The sequence below is a fragment of the Thermobia domestica genome, chromosome 3 (assembly GCF_964235325.1).
Source record: "Thermobia domestica chromosome 3, izTheDome1.hap1.1, whole genome shotgun sequence".
In the NCBI taxonomy this organism is placed as follows: domain Eukaryota; kingdom Metazoa; phylum Arthropoda; class Insecta; order Zygentoma; family Lepismatidae; genus Thermobia; species Thermobia domestica.
The window spans coordinates 154,400,516-154,414,259 of NC_137456.1; positions in this window are offsets into that span (position 1 = coordinate 154,400,516).

Here is a 13,744-nt window from a genome sequence, read left to right on the forward strand (position 1 = left end):
CAGCAATTCTTCAGCAGTCAATTTGCAGCCGTGAAAAGTGGGATTGAGAAGATCTGCAGCCAGATGAATTGGACCCAAGCCGGGTTCACTTTTTGTTTAAATTTTTCCATCATTAACTGCTCTTCTGTTTTCGAAAAGATTGATTGTGGTAACTGTTCTGTCAGAGTTGGATGAAGACTCTGGAATTTTGAGTGTGAACTGTCTATCTGATACTCATTTTGCTCGAAGCAATTAATCAAATCCACTATAGGTTTCAAAATGGCTACAAGGTTTTCAATACAAATCCAGAATACATCATCAAGAAGTATTTTCTTGATTTCTGAAGGTAATGACGTTTCCTCACTCACGCGAGCGTCTGAAGCCCGGTTTTATTGACAAGCACACTTTGGAGGCATCGTAAATGGTTTCCTCATCTTGTTCTTTCAGGCAACTTTAACGAAATTATAACCGTTTTCTCCCTTGAGTTTTGTGTAAATAGTGCTTGCAGGTGATGGCTATGTTTAATTGTTTTAACAACATCAATTACACATTCCAGTAATGTCTTTCCGATGATGTCCGAACAAAGCAAATGGAGAAGATGAACAGAAGATACTATACTAGGATACTTCTGTTTTACTAATTTAAAAGCTGCTCTAAAGTTGGACGAGTTGTCTTCTATGGTTATTAAAAATTTTTCAGGGTTATGTTTTTACAGAACATTCATAATCTCTTCAGACAAGTAATGTCCATCGTGTTTATTTTCTTTCGACAACGCGAAATCAACAAAAACAGGTTCAGGCTTTAAAATGACGAAATAACTGATAGATTCATTTCTTGAGTTACTCCAACCGTCACACTGTAAATATAAGTTTCTTGATTCCTCTAACTTCATTTTAACTTCCTCTTGCATTTGACTGTGTTGAGCACCTTGATGGGAGAGGATACGAAGGGGGAATTTCCTTTTTAAAAAATTCAATCCACAAAGGGTGATCAACAAGTGACAGGGACACCCACTAAGGAAGATCGCTTTGGCAATGCTTTCCTTCAAAGCTTCCTGTAAGACTTCATTAAGGTTCCATACGTCGGCATTTGTTTTAAGAAACATCAATATGAAGAATTATCAAAAATCCGAAATAGTAAGGTTGAACCTAAGAAGCCAAAAAAAATTGATGATGTATGATGATGTATTTTTGATGATGTATTTTTGAAATTGATGTATTTTTTTCGTATAATAAATGCGACTATACGTACTATATCAAACTCACTTTCTCCTTTCGTTAAAATTACTCCAAAATGTTCTTTTAAGTTTGAAACTAGTAGATATAAGATACAATCTTTTCATGATTAACTTGAACCTCCATAATGTTCGACTCGGAAAGATTTTGATAATTTTGGTCATCTTTATTCAATTAGTTTTAGCCTCTGATATGTAATGCTTTAGATACATGATCCAGCTTTCGTCTATCTTTTATTCGTATGACGGTTGTCTAAATTGTCTGTGAAACATTTATGAGAATTTTAAAATTTCAAAATTGTACATTTCGGGAAAAATTGTTGGATTGAAGGAGTCTCAAAACATGTGTTCTCAAATGAAAATACACAATAACTTGACAGGGTTCTTGAGAATCGGCGGCGTATCGCAGACTTTACATTTAAAACTGGGGTTGTCTCCCAAGGATTTAACAAAGAGGGTTTATATACGATTTCTATGTTTGGACAACCTAAGGCTTGAAGTCATATTACGATTTCTTAATTGTTTAAGTCTTGGCGAAACTAATCCAAGTTTAAAAGCCGTTCACACCTTGGTGAAGAAAGGGCATAGGTGGATAAGTATAGTAAAATAGCCCGAGATCAATCTTGAGACGACAAGAGGGTGGTAATGTAGGTACCCCCAGGAGACATTAATTTCTCATGTTTCAACGCAGACTCTGATTTGTTCGTGAGCAATGACGAAAACTCGGAAAAGTTAATTATTTCTCAAGATTGGCTTGATCGATGTTGCTCAAACTTAGATGCATGTATAGGTGTACACGAGGGCTTCGTCTGAAAATTGTAACAGCTCATCTCCACCATTTCCCCCTTCCAAAACACTCGATTCAATATTTTGATCTCTATACCTATGAAGTTCTTCGAGAAAAATATTTAAAAAAATAGATTTTAGATGTCGTTGTAACCTAGAATAACATAGAATATCCAAAATTGTATCTCGGGTGGGCCATTGTCAAAATTGCCTGCAAACCCGCACCGCACATGAACGGGGTCAATTGGTTATTATTTTGCATATTTATAATGAAGGAATGAGAAAACACGCTTGACAGACCCCAAAATATTAGAAAAGGTCACCGGTATGTTTAACAATTCTTAAAACTTCAAAATAATTGAACTTCCGGAAAATACCCATTTTTTGGGTAGGTAAATACAAAAGGGGTAAATACCCGGATAAATACCCATTTTTTATTTACCTACCCACTGGGTATTTACCCGACCCACATCTCTAGTCGAGTTATTCGGGTCGGGCCAAGCGGGTCAGCTCGGGTCGGGTTGTCGGGTCTCGTCAACCGGGTCAGCTCGGGTCAGGTTGTCGGGTCAGGTCAATCAGGTCGGATCACGGTTCGGGTCGGGTCGGGTCAGTCCATTTGGGTCACGGGTCGGTCTTCAAACCGACCCGACCTGACCCGTTGAGAGCACTACGCATGGTGTTATGTCTGGAGACCTCGGGAGTCGCCTCATCAATGCTTCGTCAGGACAAGTGCAGCCTATCCAACACAGCACGAGATATTTTTCCAGATACGCTCTCACGTCATCAAGGAAGTGAAGTAGCTCCATCCAGTTGAACTCAGATTATTAGTAGTTCACTGAAATACATGTTTAAGACAGTCCTGTTATTTGAGTTAGAGACCTACAAATCGAGTGAGGAATATTGAGCTAATCATTTGCTTATAATGATAAGTGTTGCCTGCCAATACTAATACATGTAGCAGAAAATTCACAGCATGGGGTACTACACATTGCCTTTTTCTTTTGCATTGTCATTAAACAGTTGCGTCCGCCGGTTCAAGTTGAAATTTACTAAGCCAATGAAAATTAATTACAACTAATACTTTTTGAAACTAACATTGAAAAATATGATTCCTTAAAAAGAAACTAAATATTTGCTGTAAAACACAAGATGAATACAATAACTAACATATGTTGGCATAAGGTGCAGAAGAGTTGAGGAAAGAGTGAAAAAGCGGGATAGATAAATGAAAATGCAACCCAGAAGCTCCCACCTGTGTTACGCTGAGCTCTCTGAACCATTATGCGTCTATACATTTCTTAAGTATAGTGCCTGTTTTTGATTCGAATTGTCACTTAGCCGTGTGAGAGTTCTACGCCTGTCTATCCCGTGGTTACGGGTACCTATGAAGATAACCAAGAAGGTTCTGCCACTTTTACACCCACCAACTTGGAACATCGATATGTCAGCTAAAATATACCTGGAAGATCAAAAATAGTCTTCATCAGCATCGACAACCTTCTGCCAATGTTTTGGAAGGCCATGGATTCCATCCTGGGAGATCTTTGTAGTTCCGCGGTGGCTCAGTGGTAGAGCGTTCACCTCTGGTGCTTGGGGTCCCGGGTTCGATCCCAGCCCCCGCCAAGTGAACTTTGTGGTGGACAAACACCGTGCTCGTGGGTTTTCTCGGGGTTCTCCCGTTTCCTCCCACTTTCTTCATTCCACCATTTTCACTCATCTCTCATTATCACCGTCTCCTTTAGCCTAGCCGGCATAAGCGTGGGACGTAAAACTCAAAGATTTCATTTCATTTTCCTTTCAAACAAGGTAGCGTCTCCACTTGTGGTTCCGTATTCGTTCTTGATAACTGTAGTTATCACGTCCCTTGGCAGTGGCGTTGTAACTACCCATTAAACTGCGAGGGATACATTTCCTCCCTTCGGTTGCCAAGTCCAGAAGATAATTGTTACTTGGGGAATTTTAGCTGAAAACAATACTAACGAAATCGCTAGTAGTCATGCCCACCATCGCAAATTTCTAAAGTTGTTTGGTGAACTGCTAGACTCTAGAATACTAAGTAATTTTCTACATTCATAAATGAAAATAATTCGTTTCAAGCAAGAATAATTCATTACAGCGTTCAGGAAGTAATGCTACAGTGTGACTACAGAAAATTTTAGCTACTTAGGAATTATTAAAATTTTCGATTACTCAATGCCTGTATTAAGTAATTACATAGTTTATGCTAACTACAAGATTAACTTATATTCATAATGTGTAATTCTATTATTTTACATTATTTCAACTAGCATTTTCGATTTATAGTTTCTTACTTTCCTGACTCACGACTGAGAAAGAAATAGATGAATAGTAGGGAAGAGAGTAGAATTAAGTAATCTGAATTTTCTAGAACCAATCTAATAATGAGCAATAATGTGGTAGATCCAAGCATTCAGCTCATCATCTTGTCTCTCCTACTCCTATATCTTACCCAATGACACAGGAAAGAATTTCAATCTACATCTTCATATTAATTGCGTCTATCACCGAAATGAATAAAACAGAACGAAGATCATCACCAACTCTATGTACATTGGTCCTGTAGGAGAGCACAGCCATACAGAACTTTTACAACACAGGAGTGAGCCTTTCTACCTCTTAAATACTGGCCATTACTCAACCAAAGTCATCGTTTGTTCTATTAAATCCTATGGCTTTATACTGTCATATTGAATTTTTAATTTCTAAACTTTAATTCCTCCATCCTGTTATTTTATTTGTAGCTCGCATTTTACTCACCCAGAGTAACACGGAAACGAATGATAGCTTGGTACTTGCAAAACATTCCCTACAATAATAAAATATAGTTTCCGATCTCCACCCAGCCGACTACAAGTTGTTCCGCTCTTTAAGTGCAATGGGGTCCCACTCTCTAAGTGCAAGTGGGAGGTTGTTACCCCCTAAGCATTGGCTGTCACATAACCAGGAAGGCCAGTTAAACGTTATAGTAGCAGCTTGAAAGGGGAAAGCCGAACCACACTCTTTTCAGTTATTCATATATAATATCTGGTCAAAAGTATCTGGACATCCCTCCGAAGAAGTTAATCAGGCTGGTGACGTCAAGTGGCGAGTGACTAAAGCGAGAACAGTATCGAGAGTAATAAGGGAGGTCACACTAATGCGAGCGTGCTACAATGAGTAACTACGGAGCCCAGTGACTTTGATCGTGGCGTAGTAGTGGGATACCACCGCAATGGGAAATGTGTAAGTCAAATTGTGGACATACTACAAAGGCCGAAATTCAGTGTGGGGAAAGTAATTATTAAGTGGAAACGTCGACGCAATGAAACGACCGACAAACGAAGTGGCAGACCGAAAATACGGAACACAGCCGTGAACGCTCAAACGTGTTGTGAAACAAAATCGCAAGTCCTCGTTGACAGAAATCACACGGGAGTTTTAAAGTGCATCGAGCATTAGTACTTGCAGCAGTACTCTTCGTCGCAAGTTGAAAATCCTGGGATTCCATGATTGTGCAGCAGCGCACGAACCGAACATCATTCCCCAAATGCGAAGCGTTGATTGCAATGGTGCAAAGCTCACCAATATTGGACGTTGGGCATGTGGAAACGTGTTCGTGGAGTTACGAATCCCTTTATTGAATCTGGCAGTTCTATGGACCGATGTCCTGCAAGCGCTTCTTTACTGACTGCAATGTGTCGACTGTAAAGTTTGATAGTGGCAGCGTCATGTTGTCCGGATGTTTTTAATGGTTTCCACTGGGTTTATCAGTTCGTGTTGTGGGAAACATGGACTCGAAGGGGTATCTGGACATCCTAAATAATGATGCTCTCCCAACTCTATGGCAATATTCTGGGAGGGTCCGTTTCTCTTCCAGCAGGATAAGTGCCCCAGTCACACATCGAGACGTATACGCCAATTGTTTGAAGAAATGGGCATTGATAAACTGGACTGTCCCTCCAAGATCCTCGATCTCAATTGGATTGAGGCCCTTTGGGACGACTTAGAACGCAAATTATGTAGTCAGCCAAAACGACCAACTTCCGTCCAAGAACTCACTTCATATCTGATGGACGCTTGGACGTCTATTGCTAATGTGCCGGTGCTGTGTCATCAGTTGTAGCTCAGAATACTTATCAAATGAAAACAATCAAATGGGGATGAAACTGATGCACAATATTGTACTTAACTGTACAATTGTGGTTGAATTTAAATAACATTCAAATGTTTCTAATTTTGAAAAATGACTAGTTGTGGGAAATAGGTGGGAGAAGAAGAAGGATATAATTAAGAAATAAAGGAAGAGCACTAGCCTGACAATTCCAACGGGGATGGCGTCGTCCTGGTCATCTGGAACGATGAAGGGTTTGCCCTGGAGGAACCTGGATGTTCTGGTAACAGCCAATAACTGGAACTCAATCCTGCTAAACGGCTAGGAGCGTCGAACTTTCTCTGCGATAATGCGTCTTTAGGATGTCCTCTTACATCTTCCTTCCACTATTCTCAACTGAAAAACTCATAACTTATCTGCGGCGATGAACCGGCAAAATGGTATTCTTTGGACATGGAGTCGGTCGTCCTCCAATGATGGGATCTGCTTGCCTCCAATGATCCTGCACCTTCCTCAACTTCGTGGCGAATACCCCTTATTGATATGTCCTCCTTGGTTTTGTGTGGCTGAAGAATGATGACTTTGGAGTTCAATGAATCGAGAAGTATCAGGCTATGCTCGAAGGTATGCGGAAAGGCAATGAAGTATCTAGTCGAATTTATTAACAAATATGTGTTTACAGAGGCTGTCTGGGAATGTACAATCTTGATCAAGATTTTTATTCCTTTGGATTTTCAAGAGTTCATGATTCTGTCGTTGATGATGCAATTTAATAAAATAATTGAATTTAGCGAATTAAGTTAAGAGTTTACACAATTATCACATGGTCACTTCACATCTAATACACAGCTACTTCACACTAATGCCACATATCGAAGCTGGTAGAAAGTATCGTTACAGGTGTGCAGGCTGTCATAGATGCAAAAAAACTACCAACACCTTATTAATATCTACCTCAGGATTCTCCGAATACGTGTCACTGGTTGTCCGGATACTTTTGGCCTGATAGGGTATATAATTTCTATTACTGAGTCCAGCCAGTAAACCCATGATCAGAAACACTTTGTCTTTAATCATTTGCAAGGACGCCGATCCTGGGGGCCCGGGGGGCTCGGGTCCCCAAAGCTCATATGGGACCCCTAGTGTATTTATGAATATACAATATTTGACATAATTTGAATGCAATTTGTCTTAACATCCTCATATATATACCTTCTGCGTCTGAGTGAGCCCCCGCAAATTTACAGAGAAATCGGCGTCCTTGATCATTTGCCTGTTTCTGCGCTGTAACTTAATAACTTCACTCATACGCAACAAACAAGCGTCCAAAACCAGAAATGTATAAACCGGCGCCTCAACCATTTTCCGATACAGTTTAAAATGTTTTGATCGAGTTCCAATGTTGGGATTGTGATAAGAGGCACCTAAGACGTGCGAGATAACTTAGATAAATTTTGTTAGAACTGTAACACATGTTTATTGGGGCGACTTCACCACTAGTCTCTGGCAACTAGAACAATAATTAAATTTAGACAAAGAAATGAGTAAGAAGTTAGTATTAAAAATAATTTGGTAATAAATAATAATTTTCTTTGAGAATTGGTAACAATAATGGCGTTAAGCAATAGTCGGTAGAGCAAAGGAATAGCAACAAATTTTGAACAGTCTCATCCTAACTCGAAGTAGTTCCGAACTTCTTCTTACTGATAAGTGATGTTAGGCGCCATCCTCGAAGTTCCAGTGACTTGTAGGTTGGGGCGCCTCTTGAAATCCATAATTGACTTGTCCGTCAATTGATCATGGCATCAAAAGACAGACACCTGGGTGGACGATATTGGTAACTGGGAAATTATTAAAAAATATCAAACGCAGAGTGATGAATGATCAAGACTCAGAAACGAATCCCCATCAAATGACGAAGGTCGAGCTCTCTCAAATGCTTTTGACCCGATTCTCTGTCGTCTGATGTGGAGATGGTGGTGACACCACATGATTTCCTGATTGTGGTCGATTACCCAAAAGTGACATTGACGAAGTCCGTGTTTCCACATTTCGTCGATGAACACAAATTTCTTAAACTTTCTCCTGAGCTTGCTTTAGTTAGTAAGTAAATGTACAAAAGAAGATTCGCCTGAGTCAAAGTATTTCCTTCTATGCCCATTATTCCTTGTTGTAACATTGTGAGTGAAAGAACATTGTGTAAATGAACGAGGCGGACAATGTCACATAGTAACCTGACTGTGAGAGGTCAATAAGGTGAACTAATTGAGAGAAACTTAACGAAAGAAACTAAAAGCGTTACTTGGTGACTGTTGAAGGGTGAAGGTTCTTAAAGGTCGCTAGCACTGTTTATTACAATTTACTTACAAATACAAACACTTCTTCAACAACAGAAAAGGAATAGTTAATTTATCATTCGATGTCAAGTCAGCTAGCGAAGTAAAACAGAATATTGGTATTAATACCATCAGGCAGTGAACACTTTGAAGGCTGCTTAGCTTTCAATCGATACATGATTAAATTTCCACATGAATAAAACATGCAAGCGGGTCCTTGCTTCATATCCGATAACAAAGTGAACACCCTTAGAGGAAATTTACTTTCCTTAGAACTCGCGAACGCAAGGAATGGAAAAATAAAATTTGGCACACTTATTGAAAGTTAATACAACCATATTTTCACGTAGTATTAGTACAATATGTTTCATCACGTCCGAAAAAAACGTATGCAAATTTATAAATTTCATCTACTTCTGTCTATGTCTCCGACATAGATGTATCTAAAAATAACAAAAGAAAACACGACGAATTTTCATTATACGCAGGGCCTAAGTCCCATATTTGTATTTTTATTGCTAAAAAACTTACAATAAAGATCAGAACGCTAAGCTTACATGCAATATTTCATATTTGCCCCTACCTATCTTAAAAAACAACCTCATTCGCAGAATTTTAGAAACATGAAACACGTAGTTCCTTATTTTTAATAATAGTATATTTGCTGTTGTCACATCTAAATCTTATCATATCCGTACATTTGGCACTTTCAAAATTAAGAAGAGAAAGGGAAATTTGCATATAGTGAGCGTCCCCTTAGGAACAGATTTTCTAAACCGAAAAACATATTTCCTACTTTTAATTAATAATTTTAATGCTATATACGCCAAATTGTACTTGTTAATGTTAACCAAATATTTAAATTCGCTCTTTCTAAGTAAAAGAGGTAATTTGAATATTATAGAATCAACACTCCTTTTTCCCTTTATGAATGAAGTTTTGAAAATGCTTAAAAACATATTCCTTTGTCTTTAGTGAAGAATATATATGTGAAATTTCATCTATCAATTTAAAGAAATCGTGAAAAACTTAGTTCTTGGTATAAAATATACCCTGTTTGTAAGAACCAGTAAGATACATATTTCAGTAAAATCCTTGTTATGATGACCCTTTATGTGGTAACAAAAGGAGTATCTTGTTCAAATTTCAACCCACATACCACATAATTAAATGATAGTTAACCGCCGAACGCTTCAACAGCATATGATTTCTTATTTGGCAGAAGTTGAATATCCTACACACTCTGATACTTTCATCATGTGTTTTCTTCCTAATGACATACTGTATGTAAAGGATATAGATTACATTGACCTCATACTATAAAGGAATAACGTCAGTTTGAATTCACTCCGCAGATTGAAATCACAAATGCTTTTTTCTATATTTTAATTTTAAACAAGTAGAACTTTAAATTCTCATGAATATCTCAAGAGCTCTTATGTGAGACAATTGGACTTTAAAATATGAACTCCTTATTAGAAGTAAGTGAACGTGCCTAGCTTTTCCGAAACCTCCGTGTCAAAGGAGAAGAGAAGAATTTGTATAATAGTTTACTCAATATATAGAAATGATTTCTTTCACTAATACGGGAAAACATTTGTTTGTTTTATTAATTTTATAAACTAATCACCGTTTCCACCAAATCGAGTTTTTATAATTTAATTACAATTCAAATACTATTTTAAGGATGATAAAAGAGGTTTAATCATACTTTTCAAATATTTTGCATAAGTCTGTTCTGCGTGCAAAGAACATATATTTTCATTTAAACTTACCATATTGCTTTTAGATGAAGGAAATACATTAGACAGAGGTGAAAATTGTTTAGAAAATGGAAGCTCAAAATTACTACAATTTTCAGTTGTGACGTATTTTATAATTTATAATACGAAATATAATACGCAAATATAATACAATACGTAACTTTCTTGTTGGTAAGAACTGCTTAGATAAAACACTCTTTCTTGTAACTGACAAATATATCAGTAAAAATGTATTAATACCTAAATATATTCTTTGTTCTACGATAGCAAGATGAACCGTTTCCTCACATTTTTGCGTTTACTAATTTCATTATTTTGTGAATTTTTAGTACGTTTATATGAATTTTTAGTACGTTTCCTTTCTTTCCTTCTTCCTTTGTTTTTTTCTTTATTTATATTGCATACGATGGATATCAATCTTTTCACTAAACGACATATCTAAGTAGTAACTCTTTTTGCTCATTAAAATATCATCCCTGCAAATATACTACACACAAAATTATGAATAAATGAAAGATTTAAAATAATACTATTTGTCAACGAAAACAAAACCGAGGAGTATGAAGTAGTATTTAAAAAAATATAGTTCTAGATGTTTCGTTAGAATATGTACGAATAGATTTACAAATCAAAATTAAATTAAATTTTCTTAAATTAGAGTCCGTATGTATTTTAGTTATTTGATAGGTAGTTGGCACATTTGCTTTGCTCATCTTTATTTCTAAATACAATTGCAATTAAAATAATATACTTTGAAAATAAAATATCAGTCTCTAGTTATATTCAAAACAGAATATAGTTCAAAATATCACTAGGGCCTAAATCATTATTTTAAATACAGAAATACTTCAAAATCATCTATGAAAAATATACTTGTGGCAGACATTAGGGACATATTTTATGTGATGCTGACCATGTACTTTCTACATAGACTCTAAAAATGTTGTTTAAGACTGTCAAATCGTCTATGTAAACATACACTCATGCACAGTACACTTATGAAAAGCCATAAAATACAACAATATGGAAGTTGAACGTCCAGGGAAATATCATACTGACGTAACGGCCTATTATACCACATCGGTAGGTACCATAAACTCCCGTGATTCGATCTGTGTTCTTATCTCGTAATTGCGTGTGCTCTCTTCGTCAAGAGTAAATAGATGCAAAGGTTAGGTTCCGTAAAGTATTCAATCAGAAATAAAGAAGGGAAATGATCTAGTCTCAATTACGTAGTTTGCTATTCTTGGTAAGATTGGCGCAATGGTAGGTAGTGACACTAGGTAGGTAGTGACTAGACTCACAAGATTTATGCATGTTATATATTAACGATCATACATTTGAATATTTTTACAATCTTTTTTTCATGGAGAAATTGGCGTCTGGATCCCGATCGTATTCAGTATGTAGCTACCTGTGTCGCAAATGGTCTCCTGGCAATGAACAGAAGTGGATTCATTCATTGTGATATCAAGCCCTCTAACATCCTCATAAGCGTAAGTAAAATAGAAAATTTCGCAAAATAAAATAGGTAAATTTGCTATTTATGTCTATTCATAGTTTTAGAATTAATAATTTTTGATTAATAGTACATAATTATTTTACCTGCATAACTTAGTTTGATCTATCATAGGTTGATTTCATACTAGAAATAAGTAATTCTTCTAGTTGTACTATTTTGAAGAAATATGTTTAATTGTTATTAAATTACTTGATGTGATACAAAATATACATATCAATATATTTCATTCTTTTCTTAACAACTTTTAATTTTCTGTCATTACATCTACCTACAACGAATGGATCTCTGAACTTCAATTTCTCTAAATTTTTGTTTGTTTTAGCTTCTGTTTGAAGCTTTTATTCTTTAAGCAATCACATTCTCATATCTCAATAAAATTATTACTAATTGTCTTTATTTTTGGAACTTCTTTCAAACGTTTTACCCTATTCTTCTGTAGTTTGGTGATCAACATTACTTATGCTTTATTCTTTAAAACATATTTTACAACCATTCCCAAAACATTCATAATATTCATACACTGTTTGTCTCAGAATGATAGCCATCAATTTTAGAACCACATTTAGTCACTTCACCTTTACTCAAAGTGAGTTTCACATTTTTGTTGTTAAAAGAATTTAATCATGCAATACATTGTTTCGTATATCTTTCTATATTTTGTTCTCTAATAACACCAACGTTATCTTCTAAATATTTTACCCTATGGATAATCATACCAGCGCTTTCAATATTTGAATATTGGAATTGATCAATCTTTTCTATCTTTAAAATTGTTTTATTAATTCTAGTCAACTTCTCAAAATATGAATACCAGAGTCGTAATAGTCCTTAATTCTTTCTAAAAGTCAAACACACATTTTCCCCTTAAATTTAGACAACTTAATATTAGCTAACATCAAACGGGGTGTGAGTGCCGGCCTACTGTAATCTCCTTCATTGTTTGATGATTTATTATAAACTAAGTAAGCGTGTCCTCTAGTTTCACAACACGGTACATTTCAAAAATTTAGGGTGTATTGACATTGTGGGTGTGAAGTGGTGTTCGATTCTGAAGTAATTATAGCATCACCAATTGAAGAATGTAATGAACGTTCAAATACTTTGTCCTGCGTTAACTGCTGCTGCATGCGGGGAATAATTGTGAGCAGCTTTGTTATCTCTAGCAACTTAATTTGATTTAGCTAATAATTGTAAAAGTTAGTTATCTAATGCCGAATCACATTCGCTCGTCCTGGATTCAATTTCAACTACGGATTCATAAACTTTAATGGAATCTTTGAGTTTTACGTCCCACGATTATGCCGGTTAGGCTAAAGGAGATGGTGATGATGAGTAATGAATGAAATGGTGGAATAAATAAAGTGGGAGGAAACGGGAGAACCCCGAGAAAACCCACGCACACGGTGTTTGTCCACCACAAAGTACACTTGGCGAGGGGTGGGATCGAACCCGGTACCCCAAGCACCAGAGGTGAACGCTCTACCACTGAGCCACCGCGGCCCCTTCATAAACTTTGATCACAAAATCCCTTCGCACTTCTCAAATCTCTAACAAAAGGCTACCGAATGTGACTCAACGTCCTGAACACTAACACTAACGTATTGAATACTTCGCTTCTCTCATTATTTAGTTGCTTGGGAATTTTATCTTCATTTCGCATCGCAGTACGATGTTGATCGTACTCAGCAAAAGGTTATCTATCCTACTATCTACATCTATTATTTCCCTGGTAGAACTTTTGCTCAATTCTACTATTTTACTTTGGAAGTCTGCATTAATACGGGCCTTTTTGCTTCCCGTAACTTGAATACTAGATATTTCACGATTAATTCGTTTCTTTTTGAACTTAAATCTTCAACCTTAGTACTTAATTGCGGTACCTTTTGTTTTAATTCGCCTTGTACTTTCGACAAGGATTTTATTGATTTCGCTTACACGCTCAGATAATTCTGTCCTGATATTACTTAATTCCTTACTAAGAGTATCCTAAAAATATTCACAACAACTCTTAAT